Source organism: Notothenia rossii (assembly GCF_949606895.1).
Source record: "Notothenia rossii genome assembly, chromosome: 9".
Taxonomy (NCBI): Eukaryota; Metazoa; Chordata; class Actinopteri; order Perciformes; family Nototheniidae; genus Notothenia; species Notothenia rossii.
The window spans coordinates 27,849,142-27,858,347 of record NC_136907.1 but is presented as its reverse complement, the minus strand read 5'-3'; positions in this window follow the sequence as shown (position 1 = coordinate 27,858,347).

The window sequence follows — 9,206 nt, the reverse complement described above, 5'->3', positions numbered from 1 at the left end:
ATAAGGCTGTCTGTCCTCATAAGCAAAGTAGTAAACATTGTTTAAAGATACATAAAGTGAAAACTGGATAAAAAATCCACAATCAATTACAAATTAAATTACAATTTCAAGAATCTGCAAATAAGGTGGTCTGTCCTCATGAGCAATGTAAACAACATTGTATCATTTAGATACCGAAAGTACAATATATTGAACACTGTGCTGCTGTCATTTCCCCCTAATGATAACCTGAGATGAAAATTGTTCAGGAAAGTGGGTATAGAGTAGACATGTAGAACTAGATAAGCTTATGATAAGCCAGCCTTGTCTACTTATTAAGGAAAAGTGGGAGGTTCTTTTTAATGAACATTAGCTTCTCTGCTTTATCAGCCATAAGTCTGCTCCTCTTCTCATCAAGCACATGTGAGGCAGCACTGAACAGTCTCTCGCTGTCAGTGCTTGTGATTTGATCTTACTCCGCATATTTGTCGGGGTGTTTTGATTTCAAGTGGTGGAGTAATCCCGAAGTGGTGAAAGTCTTTGCAGTTACACCCCCTCGAGAAATGTCAGCTGAACACGTTTTACAAATCGCAATCCGCGCCTCTTTCTCTGATATTTTGAAATATCTCCAAGCGGCAGACATGTTGGCTGTGAGCCAGCCGCGAGCATGGTCGCGCGCCGTGCTTGTCGCCGCGTTTTGATTACGTCATCACAACAACACATTAGCTTACCAACGTAACCCTGTTCTCTGACATTCGGTGATATTTTTCCGGTGCTAAAACCTTAAAAGCCTTTTTAACCATTTTCGGCCGATAATTTTCGGCGGCCGAATATTCGGTGCATCCCTAAATTGCTTCCGTATGAATGCGTATGAATGGGTGAATACTACAAAAGTAATGTATTTTTATGGTTGTAAAGAACTATATAAAAAGGCAGCCCAGTGTTTCCGCCAGACCAGGGCTGAGAGGGCGTCCACCACGAGAGCGGGTGTTTTGAATTTTGACTTGAGCCGTCCCTTATAGATACTGTCTTTTTACGTTAGTGAGCCGGATCATATAGCTCGGCTCTCAACCGGCTCTTCATGTTACCACAGTTTACCACGGAGCCTCAGTATCGCCGCTGCGAGGCTCACGCACGTGCTCCACCAAAACCCCCCCCCCGCTCATCGCGTCCAAATCGCGCACGTTCCGTGTTGTCCTGTTGACACCTTCGATGTCGGGGAAACGATCTTCAATACTCCGAAAAGAATCCCATCAGACTCCTTTGCCCCTCCAACAGAGGGATGTCCTTGTCCTGTTTCCTTTTCGTCATTTCAAGTGATAAAAACTCTCGATCTTCTCTCGAATTATTAATATTTTTGGACGCCCTCGGCCCGCGTTCAGGGCGTCCCGAGCTGAATTAGGCCGTCAAATGACGGCAAGACGCCCCCCTGGCGTAAACGCTGCCATTGACCATTTACCATAAATGTAACACAATGACACACATCCGAAACACACTGTTAAATGACTAGTATTTTTAAAGAACTTTAATGTATATAATTTATACTTGAAATTGCAGTAAGGGGTGCAAAACGAATGTAATTATATCGTACCATATCTTAAAGTAAAAGTCAGACATACAGTTAGTGAGTCCAAGACCTCAGTCCCCCACTGTCCAGACTGCTTACAGAGCAAGGGTCTGCTAAACAGTCTTCCAGTCAACCAGCATGTCGTGGGGGGGTGGACGACTTTGCTTAGAAAGCTTACAAACTCTTTCTTTAGGAAAAAAAATAGCAAAGTTGCTTCAGGTTTTTCAGGACCCAATAAAAGTCTGGAGGAGAGGAAGTCCGTAGAGCCTGTTTTTCTGTTGGAGTCACTGACTATGCACCGTAATCCCAGGAGGATGATGCCAAGACGAGAGAGATGGAGGGACGATGGGAGAGGGCGAAGGAGGAGAGAGCGTGGAAGGAAGGATTCTTATAGGCCACACAGAAGCAGCTGCTTGTACATCTGACAAAGACTCGCTGGGCATATGTTATCCCCAGGGCTCTCTATGGTGCGCAAATGAGTCAAAAACACCATATTGATACTATCTATAATAGTAGTCAATAAGAATTACACATTTTCTTAATATATAAATAATAGTTTTTACTTTTCTGTAAAAATAATCTCTTTAAGTTGCTGAAGTTAGTTCACATGTTTGAGAACATTTTTTGTACTTAAAAGGCTTCAGGGATCAAGGGCAGTATGAAGCTTTCCTCGTATATAATACTGGCCTTGACCGCTGAAAAAGCCTCCCTCAGAAACAAATAGGTCACCCTATTTTGAGCGTTAACTAACTAAGAACATCCAGACAACCTGGCTGCAAGTGAATCGAGGTGGAAAGATGATCATCTAATGAGGCTGTATACACTCATAGATTACTTTATTTTAACCAACACCATATTGACCGGACAACAACAGTGCATGGCATTTCGACCGCTACACACACGTGAGGGTTGTGATGAGAGCGTGTGCTGTGGACACAGAGTACATGTTGAGATTCATCTCATGTCCTGGGCTACTGTAAACTCCTGGCTCTAAATCACACACTAACAGGAAGGCCACAAGCTAAACCAATGTGACAGAGTGAGTGTGTTTGTGTGCTAGTACCTGAAAGCATATGCTATCTGTGTGGAAATCCACATCTACATTTGTTTGTTTTTTTAAGTGTGTGCAGTATAAGAGGAAGTGAGTTTGAATATGCCAGGCATGCAGGGTAAGGCAGGCTGATGCAGCAGAAAAGCCATAAAATGGCCGACCTTGAGAGGACAGAGACTGAGCTCTGAAGAGATTAAAAATACAGTCTGACTAGTTTCACACTAAACAACCTTTATTCTCACCAGGATGGCAGAGTTACTGATGACAGTAGAAGTTGTTCATATTAGAATCCAAGAATGTGTTTTTGCTGCATGTCGTTCCCTCTCTCTCACTTTCCTGTCTTTTTAATAAAAGTAAAAAGGCCACTAAGAAATCTTTATTTGTAAGTGTCAAAGACGACATAAGAAATATTTGGTGACAACATTTTTCTTATAGTTTAAAACTAATAATCATAGGCTTTTCTTTTTTTTCTCATCCAAAACAGTGTCAATTGCTAAGGTGTATTCAATGACAAGCAGTCATCCCGAGCATCACACATTGTATCATCCTCTAAAGCAGGGGTTCCCAACCTTTTTTCCCAAGGCCCCCCCCAAATGACTCCTGTTGAATGACTATGTTTTAAAAAAGTGCTTATCCAGAAAAGCCTGGTTTGGACACTTTACGGGCAGAAGAAACATTTCTATTAAAGAAAGAATTATACATTTCTGTCTTTTTATGCCTTTAATAGCTACTAACTTTAACACATTTGTATTAAAACTAATTAATCCATTATTTTTTATATTTTATTGTAATGTAGAGACAAGGCTTTTAGTGACAATCATGTATTGCGCTACAATTATATGTAAAAAAAAAAGTTTAAAAAAAAAGTTTAAAAAATAAGAAAGTCTAAATATGATATTTGGCCTCAAATCATCTGAGGCCTGGCGCCCCCCCTGCGATCTTTGGCGACCCCAGGTTGGGAACCACTGCTCTAAAGGCCCGGACACACCAAGCTGACACCAAAGAACTGACACAGACGGACCCCGACTGTCCATGAATGAGTCCTTAAACCTTGAAATAAGCTAGCTTTTTACCATGTCAGGTTCCTCAAAGTCCACGATTTTTATGTTTGACATAAAATCCGTCATTAAACACCCCTCTGGGGAATGTTTGAGGCTTCTACGTGTCATAAAATGAGCAGTTTCTAACAAGTGGCTAAATGAGACTTAACATCATCACACTGAACATTAGCCACCTTTAGCTTAGCCATGTGATAATGTAGTTTGTTTATAGCCTAACTTTAGCCTTTTTGGTTTTTAATTGTGACTAAAAATAAACTAAAGAGAGCAACTTCATACAATGCCACAAAAATAAGACAAGTAAAAAACCGCTGGGACAAACTATGAATACATACAGGCAGCACATCAACATTCATATAAGCTAAAATAATGATAAAGTCCCTTTTTCAAACACCATAAGATGTGGGTGTAACTTTACTGTTGCTCTCATGTCAGATGAGGAACAATGACTTTCCTCATACAGTGGTCATTATGAACTCTGTTTGAACAGGACTGTTCCCTGGCAGTCAGTCTGCTGTATTACTGCAGAACAGAGCCACATTACAGTGTGGTTTTACCAAGTCAACAGATCCTTTTCCACTAACCACTATATGAGAACAATACCTGTAACCAGTACCACGGTTACTAGACACAAAATGGATGGTGTCACCTTTAGCCTAATAAAGATCAGCAGACAAAAAATAATACACAATTAAATCAAGACTTAAATATCATTGTTGACAAAAGTTTAATCTAATCTAATATTTGACAATTACATTTGAAAAATAAATCCTGTTTTTATTCACTCAAAATCAGCTGCCACATGTAAAAGTCCTTTAGGTTCCTGTATAACATTCTGCAGTTATTGCTATCATTTCTCTTTGAGAAACAGATTTAATCTCATGCTAATGAAACACAATGCACTAAAATGCACTCAACATAGGGCTGCTCAATTAATCGTATTTTAATCGCAATTACGGCTTGCAACGATTAAAAAAACAACGCAATCGAAATAAAACGATTATTTTTTTCCTTATTATTATTATAATTTTTTTTTTTATTATACAGATATTGAGACAGAGCCAAACAGGCTATGTGTGTAACAAGACTTATTTCTTGATTCATGCTATCATTACCAACCAGTCTAAATTAAGATGTAATGTTGGAGTTGGACCCACTATTGCTAGTGGACAAATGATCCTCTGAGAGATCAGACATTGGCATGAAAATGATCAAAGTAGTGATTTACTTTTCATCATGTATGCATACTCTATTAACTCCTTTCAGATTGACTTGTCAATGGTTGTGCAACAGGAAAAGTCAGAGAAAAGTCAGTAGGCAATAGGCATCCTCTGGGGACCAAGAATATCTGTTCAATGTCATGGCAAAGTAAAAAGAGAACTGGATAGTGTTGGGAGCGGGGCCCGGTTCATTCCTATGAAGTTGTGCATGAAGCCAAATGGACTCAAGTACAAAAATACCAAGGGTGCGTTTCACATCGTTTAAATTGATTCCTTGCTTCTGGAGTACACATTTTCCAACCTAACCCTCCGATGAACACATGAGCTTTTCCAGTGTAGTGTTGTCCTTAAACAATTAATTGAGATGCAAATTAGGGCAAGGACATTTACTGGGGACTTTAGGGTCCATTTGTGCAGCCCCCAGCAACACCATTCAACGAGCCATGGCAGCATTCTTCTGCAGTGTTTCTGACTGCCTAGCTAAATGTCGGCAGTATGTAAATCCCCTGGTTTCTGATATGAACAGCAATTTGTTAAGCCATTTCTGCCTCAAATACCAAGAGGGCATTAAATCCCCAGAGCTTCTCCACTACAAAATGTATTTACCACCTGAAAGCACAGCAACCTGAGCAGCATATCTGTGGCAGAGCTCTGAGAATGCACTTCATTTAGTCTCTGACAGTGTCAAAACTATGCTTGAGGCTTCTTTCTCATTGGTTTAATTCTCTCTTTAATTTGCATTGCCAAGAGTGATTAGTTCTTATCCTTTTAATTACACAATGAAATAGCACACAATTTATATTTCCTGTTAGAAAGATGGATTGTTTAAGTAATATCATGAAATGTTATGTTGGTTCCGGGAGTTAAAATCTCCCATTGACAATTCACAGATGGAGCACCATGAAACTCTCCTGAACCATCAGCACATATAATGTACATATTCAGTTCTTTGATTAAAAGTCAAACGTTATTGAGGTGCATAGAGTGGTGCAGAAACGAGTCCTACATCCTCGAAATAACTAAAATGGGGGTCCAGAGGCATGTACTCCATGTGAAAACCCTGTGGTTGTCCACCAGGTGGTGCTGCTGTAACCTGTGTGTTTACTGTAATCAGCAGTGATGGGACCCACCTGTGGACTTGATTCCAGGATATAAGAGGGCTGGAGAACAGGCTCTCGGTCTGTCTCAGCTGCCCTGCTCGGTGCAGCAGGACACCGCTCTTCTGTGTGTTTTATTGTTGGTTGTAGACACTGTTAGGTATAATAAATGATTGTTTTGGGCAACTCCTGTGTGGAACTATTGTTCTTGTGTTACAAGCAGAGCCAGCTTGTAACATATGGGGGCTCGTCCGAAATCCAAGAACCAGGTGATAGTTGTTTACTTGATTTGTTTGCTTTGATTGTGTAGACAGTTTGTTCCTGGTGTGGGGCATTAAGGAGTAGCTTTGGAATTACCTTTATTGATAGGCATAAGCAACATCTCCTTTAGGGGAGCTTGTTGGTTTGTTATTTTTGTGCATAAACATGATTCGACATTTTTTTGTCATGGGTACACGTCCGTGGCTCTCTTGGTGAGTAACAGCTTCGCTGGGGCTTTACCGGGTCATTGGGTGTTTAAAACACCTGTCGTGGCATGCATGAAGACTAGGGTGAGACAAGATAGCTAGTATTGGGTAGGCAGTTAGCTAGGGGAGAGGTATTCCAGAGTAAAAAATATATAAAAAATATATAAATATATATATATATATACAGGACTGTCTCAGAAAATTAGAATATTGTGATAAAGTTCTTTATTTTCTGTAATGCAATTTAAAAAAAACAAAAATGTCATACATTCTGGATTCATTACAAATCAACTGAAATATTGCAAGCCTTTTATTATTTTAATATTGCTGATTATGGCATACAGCTTAAGAAAACTCAAATATCCTATCTCTAAATATTAGAATATCATGAAAAAGTATACTAGTAGGGTGTTCAACGAATCACTTGAATCGTCTAATTAACTCGAAACACCTGCAAGGGTTTCCTGAGCCTTGAAAAACACTCAGCTTGGTTCAGTAAACTAAATCACAAGTATGGGGAAGACTGCTGATCTGACTGCTGTCCAGAGGACCGTCATTGACACCCTCCATCAGGAGGGTAAGACACAAAAAGAAATTTCTCAAAGAGCAAGCTGTTCACAGAGTGCAGTTTCAAAGCACATCCACAAAAAGTCTGTTGGAAGGGGGAAATGTGGCAGGAAACGCTGCACAACCAAGAGAGATGACCGCAGCCTTAACAGCATTGTGAAGAAGAGTCGCTTCCAGAATTTGGGGGAGCTTCAAAGACAGTGGACTGAAGCTGGAGTCCAGGTATCAAAAGTCACTGTTCACAGACGTGTCCGGGAAATGGGCTACAATAGCCGTATTCCCATGGTCAAGCCACTTCTGAACTCAAGACAACGGAAGAGGCGTCTGACTTGGGCTAAGGAAAAGAAGCACTGGACAGTTGCACAGTGGTCCAAAGTCCTCTTTTCAGACGAAAGCAAGTTTTGTATTTCATTTGGAAGTCAAGGCGCCAGAGTCTGGAGAAAGGCTGGAGAGGAGCAAAATCCAAGTTGCTTGAAATCCAGTGTGAAGTTCCCACAGTCAGCGATGGTTTGGGGAGCCATGTCAGCTGCTGGTGTTGGTCCAATGTGTTTCATCAAGCCCAGAGTAAATGCAGCTGTGTACCAAGAGATTTTAGAGCACTACATGCTTCCGTCTGCTGAAAAGCTCTATGGAGATGAGGAATTCATTTTCCAGCATGATCTGGCACCTGCCCACAGTGCCAAAACCACCAGTAACTGGTGTACTGACCATGGCATTACTGTCCTCGATTGGCCTGCAAATTCCCCTGACCTGAACCCCATAGAGAATATGTGGGGTATTGTGAAGAAGAAGCTGAAAGACACCAGACCCAACAATGCTAATGAGCTAAAGGCCGCTATTGAAGCATCCTGGGCATCCATAACACCTCAGCAATGCCACAGGCTGATTGCCTCCATGCCACGCCGCATTGATGCAGTAATCCGTGCAAAAGGATTCCCAACCAAGTACTGAGTGCATTAATGGACATTTTCAAATGTTTGATTGTGTTTTGCTGTTATAAATCTTTTTTTTGTACTTGGTCTGAGGAACTATTCTAATTTTTTGAGATAGGATTTTTGAGTTTTCTTAAGCTGTATGCCATAATCAGCAATATTAAAATAATAAAAGGCTTGCAATATTTCAGTTGATTTGTAATGAATCCAGAATGTATGACATTTTTGTTTTTTTAATTGCATTACAGAAAATAAAGAACTTTATCACAATATTCTAATTTTCTGAGACAGTCCTGTATATAAAATATATATATATTTAGGTGTTTGTGCACCAGGTTCAAGGGGGTTTGCATAATCATGGCTACATTGACAGATTTTGTTAAGTGTCCCAGTGTGGAACTGCTGGAAAAATGTACTAAAGACCAACTGTTAAAAATTGCAGAGCATTTTGAAGTAGACGTTCCAAAGCAGGGTCGTAAAGACACCATAGTGACTATGTTACAGGCCCAGTTGGTACTTCAAGAAGTTCTGCCAGCAGTGGCTGTCGATGATGGTTCCGAGGAGGAGTTGATTGAGAAGGCAGCTATAAATCCAGAGCGGCAGAGAAGTGCAGGTTTTTCTTTGTTTGACTTTGGTGAAATGACATTTGAACAGAGAAAGGAAATAATGCTGCTGCAGTACCAACAAGACAGTGAACGTGAGGAACGAGCAAGTGCTCGTGAGGACCGGGCTAGAGATCGTGAACAGGAAACTGAGATGGAGCGTTTAAGGTTAACTACAGTGGTGCGGGAAGCTGAATTGCAACAAGAGCGTTACAAGTTGGACCTCATCCAAGAGGGTAAGCTTTCTTCTGGGGTGTCCCCAGCTACTTTTGATGTAGCTTATAACTTAAGGTTGTTACCGAAATTTGAGGAGAAGACTGTAGATTCGTTTTTTGGACTTTTTGAGCGACTTAGCCAAAGACGACAGTGGTCTGATTCGGAGAAAACATTGCTGTTACAGTGTGTGTTAACTGGTAGGGCTCAAGAAGCATTTTCTGCATTAAGTATGGCAGACAGTGAAGATTACTTAAGGGTAAAGACTGCAGTGCTAAAAGCCTTTGAGTTGGGGCCTGAGGCCTACCGTCAGCAGTTCCGGAAACTAAGGAAGTCAGAAGGACAGACCTATGTGGAACTTGTTCGGGAGCTGACGATGAAATTTAATCGGTGGGTCACGGCTTCTGAAGTAGTAAATCTTAATGATTTGAGGGAATTGTTCCTTCTTGAACA